The sequence below is a fragment of the Notolepis coatsorum genome (assembly GCF_963971535.1).
Source record: "Notolepis coatsorum genome assembly, chromosome: 12".
Lineage (NCBI taxonomy): Eukaryota > Metazoa > Chordata > Actinopteri > Aulopiformes > Paralepididae > Notolepis > Notolepis coatsorum.
This window is the reverse complement of record NC_140176.1, coordinates 88,227,335-88,241,487: the sequence shown is the minus strand read 5'-3', so window position 1 is coordinate 88,241,487 and position 14,153 is coordinate 88,227,335.

The window sequence follows — 14,153 nt, the reverse complement described above, 5'->3', positions numbered from 1 at the left end:
ATGGTCAATATGCGTGCTCTGAGGTCACTGGGGATGACTGTGCGAAGCCCCCGAGCCACACAAACACTGCTCCAGCAGGACAGCTCATCCTTGACCCGATGAAAAGGTGCCAGCACCTCCGGGACCTTCACGGGCCACCCCCCCCTGATGTAGGTGCGGAGCTGGGCGAGCGTGGAGTCCCCCTCCGATGCAAGCTGAAGGTCCTCCAGGGAGACTGTGGCCTGGAGCGGGCCGTGAAGCTGAAGGACAAGCTCCGGTTCCATTGGATCCGGGCACGTTTTGGGTGCCGGGTCAGGGGTGGCACGGGAGAGCAGGTCAGCCACTACATTCTCCCTGCCGGGAGTAAACACTGTGGTGAAGTTATATGGCTGGAGCCTCTCAGACCAGCGGTGAATCCTCAATGGCTTGTGGCCCGACCCGGATGTAGCGAGCAGGGCGGTAAGAGCCTGGTGGTCCGTCCGCAGCGTAAAATGTCGTCCTACACGTACATGTGCCACCGTTCACACGCCCAGACACAGGCCAGAGCCTCGCGCTCCTCCACCGAGTACTTCTGTTCCGCTGGGGAGAGAGCGCGGGAGGCAAACGCCACTGGGCGCTCCACGCCCCGCTGGACCTGAGACAGCGCAGCCCCGATCGCCGTATTGGACGCATCACAGGTGACAAACGTCGGGCTCGCCAGATCGAAGAACGCGAGCACTGGTGGTGAGGTGAGCTGCGTTTTAAGTTGGCGAACAGCGATAGAGCAGGCTGGGGTCCACTCCCAGACCACGTCCTGTTTCAGGAGCCTCCGAAGCGGGGTGGTGGTTGTGGAGTATTGGGGAAGGAAGCGAAGGTAGTAGGCTGTCATCCCTAGAAACGACGAGAGCTGCGCTGGGCAGGACGGCTCAGGCAGGCGCAGCACGGCCTCCACGTTAGACTGGAGCGGGCTGAGGCCATCAGCAGACAGGCGGAACCCCACAAATTCGATGACTGGGACAGAGAAGGTGCACTTGTCCCCATTCAGCGTGAGGTTGTGACCGGAAAGGACGTCCAGCACCCTCGCCAGGCGCTCGTCGTGGATGGCTGATGTTGCACCATGGACCACTATGTCATCCAAAAAAACAACCACGCCCGGGATGCCTGCGAAGATGGTGGCCATTATTTTTTTTAAACAGCTGGGGGCCGAGCTGAGACCAAAAGGCATGCGGGTATACCTAAACACTCTGTCAGGATGCAGTGGAACCTGCAGGTAGCCCTGGCGAAGGTCCAGTTTGGTGAAAACTGAGGAGCCATAAAACTGTGCCGCCAGTTCCTCCACTGTGGGCAATGGGTACTTATCCGGAATCACCGCTTTGTTCACCTGCCTGAGGTCGACGCATGGACGCAGTCCCCCTAATTTCCTTTTGACTATCACCAGGTTGGAAACCCATGGTGAAGCGTCGACGCGCTCGATGATGCCCGCATCCAAAAGCTTCTGCAGCTCGGCGGTGACAGGGCGAGGGGCAGGCGGCGCAGCGGCTGGATCACCGAATGCACCTCCGGGATGAGGAGAGGCTGGTGGTGAAACGCAGTGAGGCAGCCCAACAAACTAAACAGAGCAGGCCAGCGCTGGTGCCAGGGCGAACCCACAGACAGAATGTCAGCCCCTGTATTGTCCACCAGGGAGAACCCAAGCCCACAAAACAAATCGTAGCCCATGAGGTTGGCTCCCTGATGAGACACTTGGAAAGTGAATGAGGGAAGGGCCTTGGTCCCGTAGCACACGGTGAAGGTGATTGTGCCTGCCATTCCTATCTTAGTGTGTCCATACCCATACAGGTCCTCTGCGTTGGCGGTGAGCGTCCGGCGTGGGAAAAGTCGTCGAACCGTGGACATTTTCAAAAGTGACTTGGAGGCCCCCGTATCCAACAGGAGTGGGAGAACCACCCCGTCCAGTTCCACCGTGCACCATTTAAATGCATGAGAGGTGGCGTCCACTGAATTGATGGTTGTCGGCGTAGGTGGACGTGGCGAGCGTGGCGGCGTGCTAACAGCACCGGGAGCAGAGCGGCAGACCCGGGGGCGAAATGGTTCTGCCTGCCACAGCGTTGACACCTCTGTCCCCTGGCAGGGCAAACTGGAGCCCGGCTGGGGTGTGATGAGGAGCCACAATTTCCACACACGGCCCGGCGTGCTGTTGACGTGGTCGTACCCCGGCGTGCAGCGAAATTTACCTCCAGGCTGTCCTCCGGGAAAACCGGTTCGGGAAACTCCCCGGACGGCGCCAATGTTTGAGTCAACATCAGAGGTTTGGGGAAAACATTACTGGAGGGTGCTAGCTGTGCTGCCAAACCTGCTGCTGACTCGAGATGGAAAGCAATATTAACAGCCTTTGTCAATGTCAATTCATCTGGCATCATTAATAGCTTATCCCTGAGCTTAGGGTTGTTAGTATGTTCAGCTAGCTGATCCCGTATCAGTTCATCTTCCATCACTCCAAATTTACAGAGGCTAGCCAGGCCCCGTAGGTCAGCTACATAGTGGTGGATCGACTCACCCACTTGTTGACGTCGCTGACGGAAGATGATCCTCCGGAGCTTGACGTTTTGTGGAGCAGCGAAATGTCCCGACAGCAGTGTGACACAGTCCGCATAACTCGGTGCAGCTCCGAGAGTCCTAAAGATCCGTTGTCCCTCGGTTCCTAGGTTGTGAATGAGCAGGGCTCTCTTCCGAGCAGCGTTAGCGTCGGCGAGCCCGACGGCTATTATGAACGTATTAAACGCTTCCAGCCAGTGAATCCACGGAACCGGTGGCTCGCCAGGCAGGGCGAGGAACGGAGAGAGAGGTGCAAGTAGGGAATCCATAATCCCATCCTCGTCGCCAATATTATGTCTTCAAATAACTCACCGGACTGCGACTTAACGTTTGACGGTTTATTTGATCCGCTCCACCAGTGCACAACACACACACATCATCTCCCGTTACCACAACGCTTTACGGTATATTACAGCAGTGTCGCAACATTACCGTGCCATCTTAAAGGCCCGGTGAACACCGTTGTGATTCACATACACAACAGACGAAGGGCGATCTTCGCATGGATCCAGCCACGGTGAGTGCAGTCTTGGATTGGCCACGGCCTTTGTCGCTCAAGGAGTTGGACAACTTGGAACTCACTTACCCCGTTCGTAACAAGTTTCCTTCAGACTGAAGCACAACTTGTCTCATCCTTCCAGTCGGGACCACAGATCAAGCAACCCCCACCAATTGGTAGCCTACAGGGCTTGTATTTTGGTTTGGCACTTCTCGTTATGCTATCGGTATCCTATTATTATGCAAAGTCTAGGTGATAAGTGCCGGCCGGGTACTTATCGCACCGCGCGACGAGTCAAGTGACAATTGTGAACGCATTTTTGTGTGTGCGCGTGCACATCATTGCGCGCACTTCTGCCTTCTGATCACTGTCACAATTTACCCAAGGTGATGGTAAAAAAATAAATCCAGCTCCTACACTCTAATTTGCCATTCATTCCCTATGGACCAGAATTCTCCCGTTTAAAGTCGATTTGTAGCCAAACGGTACGGTGAAACTTTCCGAAAAGTAATAGCAACTCGAGTTGTAGCACGCTGGTCGTTTTGATACCTTTCATGTGTATGTGGTGCGAACTCTCTGGGAGGAGTTCGCTGGCAAGAATCGGCGGAATAAAGAATAATAAAAATAGTATAGATTACTATAGTGTGGTTGCAACCTGGCTACGCCAGGTCACCCACACCCAAGTGCAATCATTTTTTTTTATCCACTTTTTCTCCCATTTTTCTATATTTTCTCCCATCCCAATTTCGTATCATCCAATTCATCCCTCCCCTGTCACAAACGCTGTTTCTTGCCTCCCACAAGCCGGCTGCAATGTGGACTAAGTCATACATAGCACAAGTCCCCTCCGGTACTTGAGGTAACAGCAGTCGCATCTTTTCACCTGCGCAGCTCGATCTCTCAGTGGCGAGGAGTAACGCGTGGCTGCCCCCGACACTTCCTTATTCTACTGCGCAGGCGCACCAACCGACCTGTAGGAGTCGCTGTCCACAACGCCCGATCCCCACCCATCAGTTTCACAACCCCTAATATGGCCAATGTGTATTAGTATGAACGACCAGCTAAACTGAAAGCAATGTGGAGCGTCTCCGTCATTCGTGGCGAGCACCTTGCCCACTATGCCACGTAGCCGCCACCCAAGTGCAATCATAATAGAGTTTGTAAATCAATTACAACAACTGCAGATTATGGAAGGATTGGTTGGTGATTAAGGATTTAAACTGACCAAAGGATACCAATATATTGAGTATTAGAGTGTGTTGTATGATGTTCCACACATCAGGAGCACAGAAGCTAAAAGCAGATTCCCCAAGTTCAGTACAAACTGTAGGTGTTTTGAATGTTAGCTCATCACTGGAAGGTGTACTATAGCGTCCAGATGTCCACTCCAATTGCAAAGTGAGATCATTTGGGCAATCTCCAATTATGGCTTTATATAGAAACAGATGCCAATGCCGCTCTCGCCTCTCTGCTATTATCCCTATTATACTGGACACAATGGTGAACCATAACCATCACGGTAGGGGTGTAACGGTACACAAAAACGCTTTTGAAGTCAAGGTTCGGTACGGGTTTTCGGTACAGTGGGGGAAAGTTTGGCTTTCCATGTTCCACTCAGGGGTGATGTAGTGTGCAGTAACTAATTGTACTTGTAGGGCAGTCAACGAATATTCTATATTGAAATTAATAATCGGCTTGTAATTTTTTTTTTAATAATAATAATAATATTAGATTGTGAAGAAAAACAGCCCCCGGTGGGCGGTCGTTAGTGGTTAACATACCGTTGTATTCGTTCGGTACACTACACAGCCGTTCGGTACGGTACGGTACACACTGAAACGGTTCGGTACGGAATTACGGATATACGTGTTCGGTGTACCTTTACACCCCTAATCACCGGTGATAAATCTAATGTCTGAATGCTATACAGAGAAGAGAAAACCATAACCATCACCGGAGAGTTTAAGGGCTTAAGAGTGGAAGCCGCTGCATGTCTATAAAATGTAATGACATCTCCGTACTCAAACACTGACAGGAAAACTGCTTCAACGACTCTCTTTTATAGGGAAGCTGGCTCTATTCCTACACGAGAAGCCAATCTTTTGCCACAGTTTACCGGAAAGAAGCCCACATGACATTTAAATGTTTCATCAAAGCCAGATACCAAGGTATTTATATTCTGAGACTCTCTGAGTGTCAGACCCATTCATAGATATACAACTTATTTGTGAGGAACTCCATTGCATACTGTAGACTTTAGTTGTGACATTCTGTTTAATTTACTGAGGCTATGTTCAGTAACATAGTTCAGTCTGGAAACTGCTCTGGACCAAGTGTACTTCCTGTGGCTGTGTTTGCTAATATAAAAGCTGACAGGAAATACGTTTTGGTCGGACACTGTTCCCTGTCCATGCAATACAAGTCCATTGAAAAGGTCCATAGATGTGTATCATTGGAACAACACAGTGTGTAGATCTATCAGGTTTTAGGGTGGATTTCCTCTTTAAGGCCTAGAGCAGCGGTTCTCAAACTATGGGTCATGACCATAGTGGGGTCGTGGGTAGGTGACAGTGGGGTCGCGCATTGGCAAGTAAAATCAATCAATTAATATATATATATATATATTTTTTATATTTAATCGTATTTAATATTTTGGCTAAATATGCCTTGTGTTATAAATGTGTATTGATAACATAGTGCTGTAATAAAATGTTCTAATAAATATGCATGATCAAGTTCAACAACGTGGGCTTTTATTTTGATATTCCTTAATTCCATGTTGAAATTACGCAATACATTAACACTTTCTCTGCCGGAAGCGGCTTAAGACGGGTTTCAAGTTCATGTGAATTCTGCCAGATCACGGCGTACGACGTTATTCTGATCATATTTCATATTTTCGCCATGGTATTCATATTTCACTCACGGAGCCTTGTCAGATGCTGCGGGACTCAGCACAACTCTGCAACGCTTCAATACTGCCACCTGGTGGCTGATCGGCGAGTTGCCAAACCGGAAATGCCCGTTGCAGCTCGGTCCATCCCCTAATTCCGTCCGGCCACTCGTTTATCGTCGCGGGACTCAAGACACACACCGTGGATATGGATCGTTGCCATAACTAAATAATCCACATGATTTGGGCATATATTAGTATTATACAAACCGGAACTGGATCGCCTCGATCCACATCACATAACTGGGATCTGTTTGCTCCACTCTCATCGGCCAACGCTACGAGGAAGCTGCCGTGAGTTTCAGCGTTTTTCTTTATTATTAACCATACAAACTGCTCTGATCTATATATCACCCATACTACATGAAGCATTTAACGACTATCACGGAATTATAAACGACCCCCCTCCCTCCGTTCCCCGTGATCAGTCATAACGTTTAGGACCATGTACAGTTGACATTTTTTATATAGCGTCGATCGGTATCAAACTGCATTTGATGATCTAATATATGCATTTGTGCCTATATCTCACGTTCTGGGAAATACTGCAGAAAACGATAAAAACATATTTATACTCGGTATTTTCGTATAAATGTGTGAATGAAAAAGTAAAACGTTCCTACATCCTGAACGATAGATAATCGATGTTGAATGGGCCATAGTAATGTCAATTTAGCAATACAATTAAAAAAGTTATAGCCCTGCAAAGAAGGTGAACATCTCCATAGACTTAAAGTGGTGGCAGAGATAAAACATTGATGGATATAAGCGTGGCAGAGAATGTGTTAAGTGTGGGGTCGCCAAAGAAAATCCTAAATAAAATGGGGTCGTGGTCAAGGCCAGATTAAGACTTCAGAGGCCCCTGGGCCAGATTCTTGTGGGGAGGCCCCCCCACACACACATACACGTGCACGCACGCACAGTGGCGTTTTTATATGTCACTTTAAAACATATATAGAATATTTAGAAGTGGTGGGCTCTGAGGGCCAAGCTAAAAGGACTTTGATCACCCCTGCCCACTTTGACAACATAGGATGGCTTAGAGTAGACGACAGAGTACAGCAACTTTCAATGGGCCTGGTCTACAAGATACACTACACGACCAAGGTACCCATGTACATGTCAAAATACTTCCCAAAGGTCAGTGAATACCACGATCACAACACCAGAGGGAGCTCCACAAATCATGTTAAACCCAGATTTGGCTCAAACAAGGGACTAAACACGTTTCGCAATTATGCCACATCAATGTGGAACGCCCTACCCAAAGCTGTAAAGGAATGTGAATCACTACCCACTTTCAAAAACACTCTTAAAGAACACCTACGGGAGACTGCAATTCGAAACTGGCCCCTGTAAATGTCCTAACACAACCCCCTCCAATGTACAGTAAATTACAAAGTATGGTTTTGTCAATATTCCAATGTACAGTTTTGCTTGTACAGTTGTACAGTGTCACCCACCCACCCACCCCTCCCACCCACCGAACCACCTCCAATGTACAGTCCCCCCCACCCCCCCAACCCCACCCCACCTACCCAACCTCCCCCAATGTACAGTTTCTACGTCAAATGTATATACTCTCTTTTCTGGACTCTTTTCGTATCACAAACAGTACTATATTTGCAAATCTGGTATGTCATAAATGTATAGATGTAGCAGTACTGTCAGGGCGGCTAGGTGGTGTAGTGGTCTAAGGCACTCGCCACCAGTGTGGAGACGCTAGGATTCGCGTGTTCGAATCCAGCTCTCCACATTGTTTTTCAGTTTGGCTGGTCGTCCGCAGTAATACACATTGGCCGTATTACGGGGAGGGAAAACTGAAGGGTGGGGATCGAACGTTGTGAACAAGCGACTCCTACAAGTCGGTTGGTGCGCCTGCGCAGTAGAATCAGGAAGTGTCGGGGGCAGCGTGAGCCTCCCACGCGTTACTCCTCGACACTGATAGATCGAGCTGCGCAGGTGAAAAGATGCGACTGCTGTTACCTCAAGTACCGGAGGGGACTTGTGCTATGTATGACTTAGTCCACATTGCAGCCGGCTTGTGGGAGGCAAGAAACAGCGTTCGTGACAGGGGAGGGTTGAATTGGATGATACGAAATTGGGATGGGAGAAAATATAGAAAAATGGGAGAAAAAGTGGATCAAAAAAAAAAGATGTAGCAGTACTGTCTATCTGTATGTCATGTATGTCATATATGTTATGATCAATTGAAAATGGGGGACCCTAATGTAAACAAGACGAAAGTCTTTCTCTGGTCTGCATCCCCTTAACAATTATTGAGCTGTACTGTACTGTACTGTACTGTACCCATTCTACAATCTGTTAATAAAGTTTTCAATCAATCAAGAAGAGAAAAGAAACACATCATGTTTAGATGGGGGGATGGCGCCATCCTCAGGAAGAAAAAAAACATGCACACACTTTGGAGACAAGAATATAATATTAGAATAGTAAGCTTACTTTTACGTGAATGTCAATTTAAATTATAATTAGGGAAGGGAGGGGGTTGAAATGTCTTTTTGTCCTGTGTTACTGTCTGTGAATTAATGAATTAATGAAAATTGTATTTAACAGATGGCAGAATGGGTACAAATAATACAGTACGGCTCAATACACACAATTGTTAAGGGGATGCAGACCAGAGAAAGACGTTTGTCTTGTTTACATCAGGGTCCCCCATTTTCAATTCATAGTGACATGTATCACATGCACAACATATATGACATCATGACATTTATGGCATAGGGACATACATGACATACAGGCAGTGGTGCAGTGCTGGTATAACTCGGTATAACGGCGTTATACCTCGGTCACTGAGGCTGAAGTACGCGCAATCGCTTTTTACATGGCATTATCCAACCGGACTCCCGGAGAAGCATGCAGCTGCAGAGCCGCAGAGCCAGCGGCGCTCTCTGGGCCGCGCGCTGACGGCCGCGCTGTGAGGCAATAGTATCCAGCTGCAGGACGAGAGCAGCCAAAAAAAACTGTGCATGCGCGCGCACGCGCGTGGAGCGTTTGACCTACTGTCAATTTGCCACTGCACCACTGCATACAGGTATATAGTACTGGTACATTTGTGACATATATGATATGCAAATATACAGTACTGTTACCCATAGATCCTGACAGAGAGTATATACATATGATGGGGAGGGGACTGTACATTAGGAGGGGGTGGGTGGGTGGGAGAGAAATATACATACGGTGGGGAGAGAATATATACATTACATACGGTGGGGAGGGGACTGTCTATTAGGTGGGGCTGTATGTATGTATGTATGTATGTATGTATGTATGTATGTATGTATGTATGTATGTATGTATGTATGTATGTATGTATGTATAAAAGGAAAAAAATACAATAGAAATATTGACTGACGTTTCTTAGGCGACTTTTTCGAAGTTGGTTAAGGTTAGAGTATGGAATCAGGGCTGGTGTTCTATCGCCCTGCTCTAAGACAAACTCTAACCTTAACCAATTTCGAAAGAGTGCCTAAGCTTAACCGGTGAAAGAAAGAGGCGTTACACGATTGGCGCTACCAGAAACATCAGTGGCCAATCAGAGCGCAGAACGCGAACGCGGAACTGGAAATCCATTGGTAAAAGTATTCAGGCGTCGGGGGTGGGATATGGAGATGCAGTTTAGACTTTTTATTGCTGTTTTTACCTCAAACGGAAAACCTCAAACTCTTATGAAGAGGAGAAAAAATACTCAAGATTAGCCACTTGCAGACGGCAGTGTCACAGTATGACATCGATCTCCAAAATAAGAAAAAAAATTAAAATAAAATGTGGGGCCTCTAGTAACGAGGGGCCTCCAAAAAAATTTAAAAGAAAAGTTAAAAAAAAATAAACAAATATTTGGGGCCTCTAGTGACGAGGGGCCTCAAAAAAAATTAAAATAAATTAAAAAAAATAATAATAATTTGGAGCCTCTAGTGACGAGGGGCCTCCAAAAGGCCTCGAGTGACGAGGGCCCTCCAAAAAAATTAAAAATAAAAGTAAAAAAAATAATAATACTAATTTGGGGCCTCTTGTGACGAGGGGCCTCCAAAAGGCCTCTAGTGACGAGGGGCCTTCAAAAAAATTAAAAATTTAAATAAAAAATTTAAAAAAATATATATTTTTTTCTTTTTTTGGAGGCCCCTCATCACTAGAGGCCCACGGGCCGCGGCCCGGACGGCCCGGTCGCGTGAATATTTTAGGCAACCAACTTGTGTTTAGCGTTTCTCTGATTGGCCACTACGCCCATGTGACCGCGGCAGCGCGAGAGAGCTGCAGCGCGGAAATAGGCTGTCTATTGCCATTCTCTAAGACAAACTCTAACCTTAACCAGCTCCTTAACAGCGCCTAAACTTAATCCTTCTAACCTTAACCAACTCCGAAACAATGCCTAACCTTAACCTTAACCATAACCAACTCCGAAACAATGCCTAACCTTAACCTTAACCATAAGCAACTCCGAAAGAATATTGCCATTCTCTAAGACAAACTCTAACCTTAACCAGCTCCTTAACAGCGCCTAAACTTAACCCTTCTAACCTTAACCAACTCCGAAACAATGCCTAACCTTAACCTTAACCAACTCCGAAACAATGCTTAAAGTTAACATGCCTAAACTTAACCGGCGAAAGAATGCATGTTAAAAAAATAAAAAAAAAAAAATTGAAGGGAATCGAACTTATCACCAATGGACCGCAGGATCCACAGCAAGGCAGCGCTACCAATTGAGCTAGTTCTGGATGTTAAAAAAGGGGGGATTACTGCTACATAATGCTGCCCAGACAGAGCTCCGCATGCTGCTGCCGCGTCGCCGCGGGGGCGTGGCTAGACGCAAGTTGGGCGTGGCTAGACACAAGTTGGTTGCCTTTAATATTTAGGCGGCCCGGTTGTTAATCCGGCCCTACTCGTGGTATAAAAAAGTTTGAGAACCCCTGGCCTAGCCTAGAGGATCCTTGTATATGATATGAAATTTCATTCCACCTCAAAAATATCTCCAGACTCCGGCCATCTCTCCCCGACTCCATAGCAGTCGGCCATCTCTCCTCCACTCCTTCATCACCTCCCGTCTGGACGACTCCAATGCAGTCCTTGCAGGGCAACGCTCTGAACAGGCTGCAATATGTCCAGAACTCGGGTGCTAGGGTTCTCACCGGCACCAAGCCCTGCCACCACATCACCCCAACCCTCATCCACCTCCACTGGCTTCCAGTCAAGTCCTGCATCGACTTTAAGATCCTCCTCATCACCTACAAATTGAAATCCCTTCACTCACTAGACTCAAATCTCAACTCAAATCTCACCTCTTCACCAAATGTATCAATGACTCTGCCTGACTTCCCTCTTTTTACCTAATTGTTCCTCTGATCTCCTTCCCCTTAGTTTACCCCCCTCCTCTGTTAAGCGCCTTGGGTTTCCTATATACATTTAAGAAATTATTATTATTATATGATGGATTTTCTAATGAGTAGTAGAGAATGACTGTACTGCATTTACTCCTTCTCTCCTCTAGGGGGTGCTCTAAGCCCACATTTTTAAGCCCACATCTCTCATGGGAAGAAAATAGCCCAATAGGAGAGGGATTGGTTGATCGATTGAAAATGTTATTAACAGATTGCAGAATGGGTACAATACAGTACGGCTCAATACACAAAAGGGGATGCAGACCAGAGAAAGACTTTCGTCTTGTTTAACATGGGTCCCCCATTTTCAATTCATAACAAAGGGAAAGTAGGAGATTGGAATTGCTCTCTCTCTCTCTCTCTTTCTCTCTCTCAATCTCTCTCTCTCTCTCTCTCTCTCTCTCTCTCTCTCTCTCTCTCTCTCTCTCTCTGAATACTGAATATGAAGGTCTACTGAATATGAAGGTAAACTGAATATGAAGGTAAACTGAATATGAAGATCTACTGTTACTTGTACTAGAAAATGTAATACCTCCAAATACCGTCAAATCTAAGAAAGATATTGTGATATGACTCATCATCTTCAAACATCCGTAGTGCTACATCCCTGCACTCCTTCAAAACCCAACTCAAAACCCACCTCTTCACCAAATTTGTAAATGACTGCCTGTGATTTCCCTTTTTTCTTTTTCTTTCTTTCTTTCTTTCCTTTTGATTATTATTTTGTTGTTACGTTGTTCCCTGTTCCCCTCCCTTAGCTGCCCCCTCCTGTTAAGCGCCTTGGGTCTCCTGAAAGGCGCTATATAAATGTAAGATATTATTATTATTATTATTATTATTATTATTATTATTATTATTATTATTATTATTATTATTATTATCTTCCTCCAGGCAGTCTTCTTCCCTTCATTCACCTGTCAATCATTCTTGTTGTGTCCATGCATTCATTCACCTACATGTCCTCACATTGATGTAGGAACTAGTTTCATTCACCTACATTTACATTACATTTACATTTTTGTCATTTAGCTGACGCTTTTATCCAAAGCGACTTACAAGTTCTGTACAACAAGTCATCAGGAAGGGCACAACTCTATCAGCTGAGTAACAATGTTCATCAAAGTGTTGAGTGCTACAGTGTAGGTTAGTTTATTAGGACAAGTGCATGACAGTAAGGTTAGTTAGGGTTAGACTTATTTTTTTATTTTTGTATTCCAGATAATGGTTGAAGAAGTACGTCTTTAGTCGACGGCGAAAGATTGGATGGGTTTCGGCTGTCCTAACTGCAGTTCATTCCACCATTGTCCTCGCATCGATGTACAGTAAGAACTAGTTTCATTTGAAAACAGCGTGACACTGTGGGTTAAAGAACACGTTTTATTGAACAATGTAAGCTTCAGTAATAAATAAACAAACAGATCATTGTCCATTCAACGAGAAACCAAGAGGAAAAAACATCTTTAACAACTGCTAATCTGGAGGGCTAATATTGCCATGACAACAGCAGTGACCAATCAAACAGGCTGTCTAATACAGACAGACAAGCAGACAGACAGACAGACGGTACAGTAAGTATTGCGTCTTTCAGTGATTAACACACTCTCTCTCAGGACAGTGAGTGTTTATGGAACATCTAGTCAGTCATCATAAATCATACACCGCAGTATTGCATCACTTCAGAGAGCTGCTCCCTCGTTGTGCAGTAGCAGAAAGGGATGATTGACTCTGGACGTGTTAGTAAAAGCTCTATTTTCTCTGCATTTTGACGGGAAGTTGTGCGTGTATAGGAGGGGTGCGTGTGTGTGTGTGTGCACGAGCGTTTTACCATCTTAAAGGGATATTCCTTGTACATTTGTAATTCTGCAAATGCTTTCCTTATGAAAAAGAATGATAATTCTGTTGTGTTTTGTATACGTTTTGAGTTATGAGCTCTCAATGCAAGGTGTGACATTATTATCGCACTTGCTGATTTATTTTGCACATAATCTCACATACATCCAAAAGCTCTGAACAGTTTTGCACACGTTCATTTAGTTCGACAGTTATTGAGGGTAAGTGAGTCTGAAAATGGCCATCTGTGATGTCATCGTGGACATTGAATCCTTGTGTTGTGTTAATTACAGCATCATGAAATGATGTAGATGAATGATGTACTGTAGTAAAATAGCAATACCATGTCTTATAGGGACCTATCCATTAATTGAGCTATAATTAACACAACACAAGGATTCAATGTCCCTGATGACATCACTGGTGGCCATAATCAAACTCATTAACCAAACTAAATGAATGTGTGCAAAACTGGATGTGTGTGAGATTATGTGAAAAAGAAATCAGCATTGTTTTTAAGTAATTTTCAGCCCTTAACTTAAATTTCAGTAAATAAACCTTTTGTAATTAATTTCATGATCTTATCCTGTTCATTATCCCCCCAGGACCCATTGGTAGTGACAACTGTAAGCTAACGGGTTAGCTTGTGGCTAGAAGAACACATTGGTTTCAATGGGGAATACAAAAGAAAATAATAATAAAGGAATGAATCAAATCACCTTTGGACTGATGTGCATACGCGGAATACAAGCATCTGATGAATAGATGTAACAGAGTGGATTCAGAAAGTAAAGGTACAAACCCAAGTATTGTTTTTCGTCTTGTGCTAAATAGTCAGAATAGGATCCGGGCTGACGATAAGAAAAGATGGCTCCTCAAAACGGTTAAGTGTCTGATGTTTATGTGTGTT